Source organism: Puntigrus tetrazona, chromosome 18 (assembly GCF_018831695.1).
Source record: "Puntigrus tetrazona isolate hp1 chromosome 18, ASM1883169v1, whole genome shotgun sequence".
NCBI classification, from domain to species: Eukaryota; Metazoa; Chordata; class Actinopteri; order Cypriniformes; family Cyprinidae; genus Puntigrus; species Puntigrus tetrazona.
The window spans coordinates 17507838-17517837 of record NC_056716.1 but is presented as its reverse complement, the minus strand read 5'-3'; the positions used below and the strand labels follow the sequence as shown (position 1 = coordinate 17517837).

Sequence of the window (10000 nt, the reverse complement as noted above, 5' to 3'; positions counted from 1 at the left end):
GAGAGAGAGAGAGAGAGAGAGAGAGAGAGAGAGAGAGAGAGAGAGAGAGAGAGAGAGAGAGAGAGAGAGAGAGAGAGAGAGAGAGAGAGAGAGAGAGAGAGAGAGAGAGAGAGAGAGAGAGAGAGAGAGAGAGAGAGAGAGAGAGAGAGAGAGAGAGAGAGAGAGAGAGAGAGAGAGAGAGAGAGAGAGAGAGAGAGAGAGAGAGAGAGAGAGAGAGAGAGAGAGAGAGAGAGAGAGAGAGAGAGAGAGAGAGAGAGAGAGAGAGAGAGAGAGAGAGAGAGAGAGAGAGAGAGAGAGAGAGAGAGAGAGAGAGAGAGAGAGAGAGAGAGAGAGAGAGAGAGAGAGAGAGAGAGAGAGAGAGAGAGAGAGAGAGAGAGAGAGAGAGAGAGAGAGAGAGAGAGAGAGAGAGAGAGAGAGAGAGAGAGAGAGAGAGAGAGAGAGAGAGAGAGAGAGAGAGAGAGAGAGAGAGAGAGAGAGAGAGAGAGAGAGAGAGAGAGAGAGAGAGAGAGAGAGAGAGAGAGAGAGAGAGAGAGAGAGACAGAGAGACAGAGAGAGAGAGAGAGAGAGAGAGAGAGAGAGAGAGAGAGAGAGAGAGAGAGAGAGAGAGAGAGAGAGAGAGAGAGAGAGAGAGAGAGAGAGAGAGAGAGAGAGAGAGAGAGAGAGAGAGAGAGAGAGAGAGAGAGAGAGAGAGAGAGAGAGAGAGAGAGAGAGAGAGAGAGAGAGAGAGAGAGAGAGAGAGAGAGAGAGAGAGAGAGAGAGAGAGAGAGAGAGAGAGAGAGAGAGAGAGAGAGAGAGAGAGAGAGAGAGAGAGAGAGAGAGAGAGAGAGAGAGAGAGAGAGAGAGAGAGAGAGAGAGAGAGAGAGAGAGAGAGAGAGACAGAGAGAGAGAGAGAGAGAGAGAGAGAGAGAGAGAGAGAGAGAGAGAGAGAGAGAGAGAGAGAGAGAGAGAGAGAGAGAGAGAGAGAGAGAGAGAGAGAGAGAGAGAGAGAGAGAGAGAGAGAGAGAGAGAGAGAGAGAGAGAGAGAGAGAGAGAGAGAGAGAGAGAGAGAGAGAGAGAGAGAGAGAGAGAGAGAGAGAGAGAGAGAGAGAGAGAGAGAGAGAGAGAGAGAGACAGAGAGAGAGAGAGAGAGAGAGAGAGAGAGAGAGAGAGAGAGAGAGAGAGAGAGAGAGAGAGAGAGAGAGAGAGAGAGAGAGAGAGAGAGAGAGAGAGAGAGAGAGAGAGAGAGAGAGAGAGAGAGAGAGAGAGAGAGAGAGAGAGAGAGAGAGAGAGAGAGAGAGAGAGAGAGAGAGAGAGAGAGAGAGAGAGAGAGAGAGAGAGAGAGAGAGAGAGAGAGAGAGAGAGAGAGAGAGAGAGAGAGAGAGAGAGAGAGAGAGAGAGAGAGAGAGAGAGAGAGAGAGAGAGAGAGAGAGAGAGAGAGAGAGAGAGAGAGAGAGAGAGAGAGAGAGAGAGAGAGAGAGAGAGAGAGAGAGACAGAGAGAGAGAGAGAGAGAGAGAGAGAGAGAGAGAGAGAGAGAGAGAGAGAGAGAGAGAGAGAGAGAGAGAGAGAGAGAGAGAGAGAGAGAGAGAGAGAGAGAGAGAGAGAGAGAGAGAGAGAGAGAGAGAGAGAGAGAGAGAGAGAGAGAGAGAGAGAGAGAGAGAGAGAGAGAGAGAGAGAGAGAGAGAGAGAGAGAGAGAGAGAGAGAGAGAGAGAGAGAGAGAGAGAGAGAGAGAGAGAGAGAGAGAGAGAGAGAGAGAGAGAGAGACAGAGAGAGAGAGAAAGATAGATACAAAAACAGGAAACCAGAACAGCCAAGGCAAGCCGAGAGCAGATGGAGCAGCGTGTACACACACACACACACTGTATCACATAGAGGCATGAAAATACATGCAAAGCCATTCATGCATATGCTCGATTGCTCACACACACACACACACACACACACACTTGACAGCATTCACAAACTTCATCCTTATCACCCGCAGAACCCGTTCACCTGCCAGAGCTCAGGCCGCACCAGTTCTCCTAAACGAAGGGAAAGGCGCGCAGTTCCTCCAGTCAGCGTCAGAACTCAGCGTACAGCGGGAGATCTGAGCGAGCGAGGAGCGCAGCTGCCCGATGGATGATAACGTTAATCTGCTCTCCTCCGGGACAGAAGCGGTTAACGCACGTCCAAGCCACACGCTTCAGCACCACTACATAATCCAGCAGTCTAAAAGACATGCACGGGGATAAAAGCAAGCATTAAAGTCGATGTATGTGGCATTTGATGTTAAATATGACCAGACAGACACACACACACATATATATATATATATATATACACATATAAGCCCCTCCAGGCATGATGATTCCTCAGTCACGTGTCTTGTTGAGAACAGGTGTGCTCCTGCTTTACAAAGTGATCAATTTAATTTCGGTAGACTGAAATCTCGCCTGACACACGGACAGATTAGAGACGGACGAGGGCTGAGCGACTAAACAACCGAGTCTGACGTTCCCTATTCCCCACCGAATATTACAGCAGCCTGTTCTGGCAGCAAATCAATGCACGGGGAATGAGAACAGGAGCGGCGTGGACATAAATGACTGCGATACACTGGATTAGGATGTAATTCATGCAGTAACTTTAGCCTGTGAACGTTCGGGATTGTGCATCCGGTCCTACGGGACTCACTATGGAGAATATATGAGCATGCATGGCTTCGGTGGGAAAACAGTGACATGGAAAAGATTGCACATTTGACATCGCTCATAGACGCGAGGCGTAAGAGAGCAATGGCCTAACTACCGCAGCAGGGTTGAGGGAAAAAAAAAACATTGAATATTTGCTTTGGCATATATTATATAATGAGTAAGTGTGAGGCTGCGGAATATATAAATAAAGAAAGTAAAAAAGCAATAAAAAAAAACCTTGATTTCGTGAGCTAATTTGCTGTAAATAAAATAAATAAATAATTCTGATAAAAATAACAATACTTTATTTTTTACGTAAATAATTATTTTAAATCAATTAATTAAAAATAAATAAATTAATAAATAATTACATTTCAGGTTTTGACCGAGTCGGATTAAATTCTTAATTTATGTTCATTTAAAAAAAATGAAAATCATGTTTTTATTTTTGTAAAAAATCTATATATTGTTGCTTTTATGATAAAAAAAAAAAAAACGTTATATTTCATAATTACATCAATTATTTATAATGGTTGCTGTTACACATTGAGTGTCTTACCCTAAAAATAAAATGAAATTAAGGGTTAAAAGCTACACCGTTAAAAACTTTATAAAGACCGTGTATAATCAACTTGCCCCTACAAGTCATTAATTATATTCCATTACATTGTGCGTCTCTTGTTCTGTATGAACTATCGCGACGTCTTAAAAGCAACGTGTGAGTAGTTCAACTTTATTTCGCTGCGTTGCTTCATTTTGGGGGTGTTTTTCACTTGCCGTACGCTACGTTTGGATGCGAGGACTGCAGCAGCACTGTGTCAATAAGAGCTAAAACGCACGCATACTGCTAACGTATGTATTATACAGCAGGCCCGAGGCGACACTGTGTGAAAAAAGACCAACACCAGTATCCAAAATTCATTTACCGCCTCTGGCAGGTGCTTTCTAGGAAGTGTGTGTGTAACAGTGTTTGTGTGTAAATAAATGAGTGTGTGTGTGTGTGTGTGTGTCCGCCTCTAGGGAGGTCCTGCAGAGGTCAGTGACTGTAGAGGAGTGTGTTCGTCTCGCTATCAATCACACTAAAGGAAAACTCTGAGGAAGTTTTTCGACAAACGAGACCTGTGCCGGATCCCGAAGGAAAAGGATGGCGTTCGTACGCATCAGGATAGCAGCACGCATGTGAGATTTCACACGAAGCGCTGGGTCTGGTTATTCTAACGCGTGCTGACTAACGCAGAGGAGCGCCATGTTTTATTTAGCAGGTCAGTGAAGCCGTTTGAATACAGCATCCGAGAGCGAAACGGAAACAGACACTTTTCCAAAGATAAATGTGAGACACCTGAGAGCGCCGCGCTTTCATCCCGGGGATCCGAGCAGATAAGATGAAAAAAAAAAAAAGCGCAAGCTGACAGGAGGGATCAGCGCTGGGAAGACGTCAGCATCTCAACACCAGAAATCTGCTTTGAGTACACAGAGATATCAGATACAGGCACTGAAACCAACAGCTCTAAAGCGAATGAAGCAAAGGGAATAATTACCATCTTTAGATCCGAGGCAGAAACAAATGAGATTAATCACGCGATCTCTGCTGAACTTTAAATTGGAGAGCTGTGTGCACCGACGAGCTTACTTTGAATCTGTGACTATCCACCAATTTCAAAACTTGCTCCAAACGCACTCACATCATTTTGCTTTTAATTGTTATCTACGTCGCTTCGTTGGTTTGAAGTCGGGATGTAAATCTCAGTTAGCGGTCGATCTGAAAGGAGCAGGAGGTTTCATTTCGCAGCAATTATTTGATGGATTGGGGGCCGTAAAAAAAGTAGAGTTTAACGCAATGCACTACTGTACAAGGTATTATTCATTTTTTCAGCAAGGATGCATTAAATCGATCAATAAAGACGTCGATAACGCTGTTCATCTGAACTTATTATTCGAGAAATAAAAATATCCTTCAGCACGATTGATTGCAACATTGATGACGATGGCGGATGTTTCTGAGGCAAGAGTTAATAATAAGAGTATAACATTCAATTTCCTTCCTTTCTTACTCAAAGTGGAAGATGAAACAGAAACATCACTACCGTTTAATGACACCGAAGCCATGAAACCATCAGTATTAATAATAAGAACTATTCCTTACATTTATACGCAGGGTGATATTAATCTCAGATGAGAGTTTGGTAACACTTTCTGTGAAGCCTGTATTAATAAATCAATGCGAGGGTATTCTTAAGGCATTTTAATGAATGCATAACGCTTTATAAAAAAATGTGAGCTAGCTAATACTTTCAAATTACAGAAAAATGCAATGTTTATTATATAAAAGTACGGGTATTAGTCGCGCCCAATACAGAAACTGGGTGCCAGTACGTCTGTGCGGGAACCCGGGCCCCGGTTACCATGGTAACCAGGACGACCTCTGCCAACTTTATGACCTAAAAGTATCTCCCTTCACGCAGTTCTCTCTAAAACACACCTTATTTGAGCACCATCACGTTTCAGTACTGTATAAAGTCTTTTGCTGCATCCAAAACGCTGAATACTGTCTTAATAGTTTCAGGTGTTTTGCTGGGGAACGTCACGCACGCAGGGTTTTTGCTTTCAACAATTAGTTTTAAAGTCTTGTATTATCACCACGCAGAAAAAAAAAACACAAGCACGTGATTCCCGTCAGTTCAGCTCACACATGTGAATTATTCTCTACGCGTTATTTTATGCCTTCATTTTTTTTTTGGAAACTTCGGCCGCTTTCGTAACAGTCACGCATTATCAAGCGCATTAAACCCGATGCATGCATAATTTGAAAATATCATTATTTTGTGAAAAAATGTAATTAATTGAACACTTCCGCTATTTAAATATTTAACATTAATAATATGCTTTTGATGCATTTTGGGGAAAAAAATGTCAGTGAAACAATGTCACTTAATAATTAATAACTAAATAAGAAACAAAATGCGATCCTGGTGTTGTACTCACTCATAGGGTAAGAAAAAAAAAAAGGAAAATAAAAGAAAATGCATGGAAAAACATGGTTATTTCTGGACCCCAACAGTGCAACAAATTTCTCTCCACGTTATTGTGCTTTCTGCCCTTCTGCGACACGATCTGCCTCCAAAAAGCCTGTGCTTTTATGATAGCATTTCTTCTTTGCTTCACAGGAAACTTTTTTCTTACTTAAATGTCTTAAAGAAAGAAAGAAAGATGGCAAAAGGGCACGAGCGGTGTGTGCGGGAGTGATTAGTATTCAGCGGCGAGGCAGAATGTCAGCAGCACCTGGTCACGGCTCAGAGCGCAGGGCCACGGCATGATGGGATTGATACGGGCCTCCCTGGAGCCTAACAAGAGCCCGCTCTCCTCCTCCTCCTCCATCCAGCGATAGCCCACCCGAGAGGAGACCGGATCTAAGCGTGCACGGGCTCCCCTGCGGTGAGGGACAACCAAAAATCCCTTTACCTGTCAAAGACTTCTGACGCTTTTCCCACGGAAATCTCTTTTGGGAAGAGAAAGCGCCCCGCTCGGCTTTAAACTGGCTTGAGGTTTAAGCTAAAAAGTTTTTTTGGAAGAAAAAATCTGTGAAGACGCTACAGCAAAAACCTGTGAAATGGTTAACGGTAAATTCCTGTAAAAACCCAAATTGACGTTCCCAGAATTCCCTGCATTGCATTTAGTTCTGTTCATTAGGGCTGTGTGTTACATGCAATGCTGTTAAATGAAGGTTTATTGCATGTTTCAGTTTACTGTTTGTGTGAATAACACCGAGCACCTACTGTATACGTTCATATTTAAAAGCATCGCACGCTTTCGGTGCTTATCAGTGTATTAATACAGATTTCAGTACTTTAATAGGTTCGTATATTAGCGTTATAGCATTAATAAAATTACGGTATTTAACTGTAAATGTCACTTAAAACCGTAACACAAAAAAACACAGTCACGATATTTTTTTTTTAGCAGAATTCTAGTTTTTCAGGGAAAACTTTTCGACGCTATACAGAAAAGCAATGGACTTCTGGGTTACTACGGCCTTTGCTTGCATCACAGATAATAACATGGTTATCTAAATATTATTATAAATAAACTATGAATGCAACTTCTTCATGCCGAGTCAGAAATATTCATGTAATATTATATAACATAATTTATGTAAATAACGCAGTTTTGTTACTGTACTACATTAGTACAATTTTACTTTAATCTACATTCATATTAATTCCAGTTACTAATACATTTTTAAAGTCAACTATCTGTTGAAATGTGTTCATCCAAAACATGAAAAACAATAAATGTTATTAAATAAAAATGCATCTTAACGAAGATTACTGTATGCTATGTTAATGCTGCAATTTAAAAGTTATAAAAATAAGTTATAATTTAATATAACATTTTACAATGGACTTGATTTGTTCACAGTAGACTACATTAACAACAAACAGCATTTATTAATATTAATGTTCGTTTCAACGGCTGTTTTTAAAGATTTTTTTGGCTTGTTTGAAACTAGGTTACCGTCTTAAAGGGATAGTTCACGCCGTCGGGACGAGGCTTGTGTTGGAGACGCCGAACGACGCAGAAAGTCCGCTCTGCAGCAGCGAGAAACGAAAAGAGCAAGAGGAACGCACCGCCGTTATAATTCTAATCACAGAGCTGAAGTTTACCGAGTTTCACAAAATCAAAGCACTAGAGATTCAGTGTTCTTCCGTGAAGGTCTCGCACACCTGCTTCATCTACTTTCTTAAAAGCAAACCGAAAGGAAGATCGGCGCTTCAAACTTTTCAGACAGAAATAAGTTGGGCCTACGCTTTATTTTAAGGTGTCCTTGTTACACTGTAACTATACACTTAAGTACAGATTAATATTTATGAATTACATGCAGAGTGGTGAAGGTTTGGCTAAGGGTTGCTTGCAGCTAATTACAGTGCTCTTAATTAACTGTTATTATAATAGCAATGCAACATTTTGTAACAAAGATAATGTATATAATGTATATAATGGAACAATGTAGCAAAAACTAGATTAAAGGTAAATAAGCTAGATAAAAATGCTTTGCTAAAAACAAAAAACAAAAATTGATCTCTAGAGACAACTGTTGGCATAATATCATATATATATATATATATATATATATATATATGTGTGTGTGTGTGTGTGTGTGTGTGTATATATATATATATTTTTATATTATTTTATCAAGTTAAAATAAGAAGTGTTGCTTTAGAAACTAGATACACATTTTACTTCAGTTATTGTTTACCTCATTTCAAGTAACAATTTTTTTGAATGTTTAGCAAATTTTAAAACGATCCATTAATCGTAATTATTCACATCTAAAATAAAAGATTTTATTTACACAATAAATCTGTGTACTGCGCGCGTATGCATTATGCACACAGACATACGCACACATGAAGTGTGTTATTTATAAATATCTGCATTTAATTACATGTATATATTTACATCCATACAATGCATATTATAATATATTTAATACTATAATTAGTATTAATTATTATATGTGCATACATGATAAACTATACACATATACTATATGTGAACAAAAACATTAAAACATTTATTTTGCATGTGATTAATCATAATATATATATATATATATATATATATATATATATAGTTAGCAACTATAATAACAGACCTGATCTAGATGAAATTTACTTGAAAGACTAGCATGCATGCCATCTATTAAATTTTTAGGTAAAACATTTGCAGATATTTTCATGCTATTTACTGCAGCAGATAAAAAATAAAGAAAGAAATACAAACCTCTGTTACCAACTGCATCAGCATTCAAACGATTTGCTTCTCTCCTGTGTTCATTAAAACACTTCAAATCTTTTATCCAGATATCCATAATTAATATCTCAGCACGTGCACGTCGACCACCGAGGCCCTCTGTGAGTACATTACGGTGGAAGATGTTTTATTATATATATAACTGAAGAATCATCTGTCTGTAATCACACGAACACACACGTCATCAAACCAGAGCCATTACACCGCAGAGAGAGAAAGGAAGAGAGATGGAGGAGGAGGAGGAGGATGATGATGATGGAGGAAGAGGACTATAATGGAGGCCTGAAAAGAATGAGAAAATACAAGAGAGATAATTACTGAAAAACAGAAGCATCTGTGCCACATCAACACAAACAGCCTTAATTACTTTCACTGTGAGGCATTATAGAAATGATTTCATCATTGTATTACTATAATTGTAGTCTGGGCAAATTATTTTCCAAGGCTTATGATTGCTTTGCGTGAATAACGCACACAAAAGCGGTGTGATAAAATTGTAGTTGGTCACGTGACACGAAGAACGGTCGAATTAATTTAGTATTAGGCAATAAAAATCGGTTTAGTAACAAATCAGAAATGAAACGGATATTTCATAAATAACACATTGAAATATATGAATGTTTTAATAATAAGTATTTTATCATCAAACATAATTCAAATCCTTTGAATGTTTAAAGATTTTTTTAACAACAACAAAAAAAAAAAAGAAAAGAAAAATGCTAAATATTAATTTTGGTTACATATTAATGTATTGCCATAAGGCTATTTTCATGACAAAAACTAATTCAAAGTATGACAATATACAATAAAATATAAAAAAAACAAAACAAAAAAGCATAAATTATATTATCTGAAGATTTTTTTTTATATTATATGATAACGATTCTGCCATAAAATGTCTGCCAAAAATTAAACAAAATTAGTTTTTGGTACATTAAAAGTGGAACAGTCCAATAAAAGTTTCTCTTGCACCTGTACGCCATCATACAAACTGTGCTAAATATCTCCTTTTATGTTTTATAGTAGACTTCTCATTGGCGTGAGGGAGTGTACTCTACAGTGACTGATGAATATCCGCCAAAAATTAAACAAAATGACTTTTCATCCATTAAAAGTGGGTCAGTGTTTTATAGTAGATTTCTCAGTGAGGGAGTGTACTGTACAGTAACTGATGAACATACCTGGTAAATAAAGCCTTAATACAGACATAACGGATAGAATTGTTTATAGCAGGCACTTTTCCAAATTTCACAACGCTATAACGCTTTAACACACCTCATGATGCAGAACCCAGGGCCTGCAAACCACATCCAACTGTTCCATCATCAGCTTGAGAGAAGTCACCTTCCAGACTAAGGCAGATGGCTGAAAGCACTAAATGCCCCAAAACACTTCTAAACCAAAAGCGACCGACGTTCTAATTTTTATGAGGGTTTTATGTTGTGCTTGTATTGGAACTGTGACTATGATTTTCTTATGGCGCAACCTAACATCACGACGGTGACTGCTTCAGGTTCTTCTGCTGGTCTACCT

General features: G+C 39.2%; 1 long non-coding RNA gene across 1 annotated transcript in view; it reads right to left on the bottom strand.

Moving 5' to 3' along the window:
* The window catches only part of LOC122322999, a 5066-nt gene extending 2887 nt beyond the window's left edge, over positions 1 to 2179 (bottom strand). Inside the window, exon 1 of the long non-coding RNA XR_006246930.1 lies at positions 1974 to 2179. This is a non-coding gene — a long non-coding RNA (uncharacterized LOC122322999). The remainder of the gene's footprint in view (positions 1 to 1973) is intronic.
* Positions 2180 to 10000: the final 7821 nt, after the last annotated feature.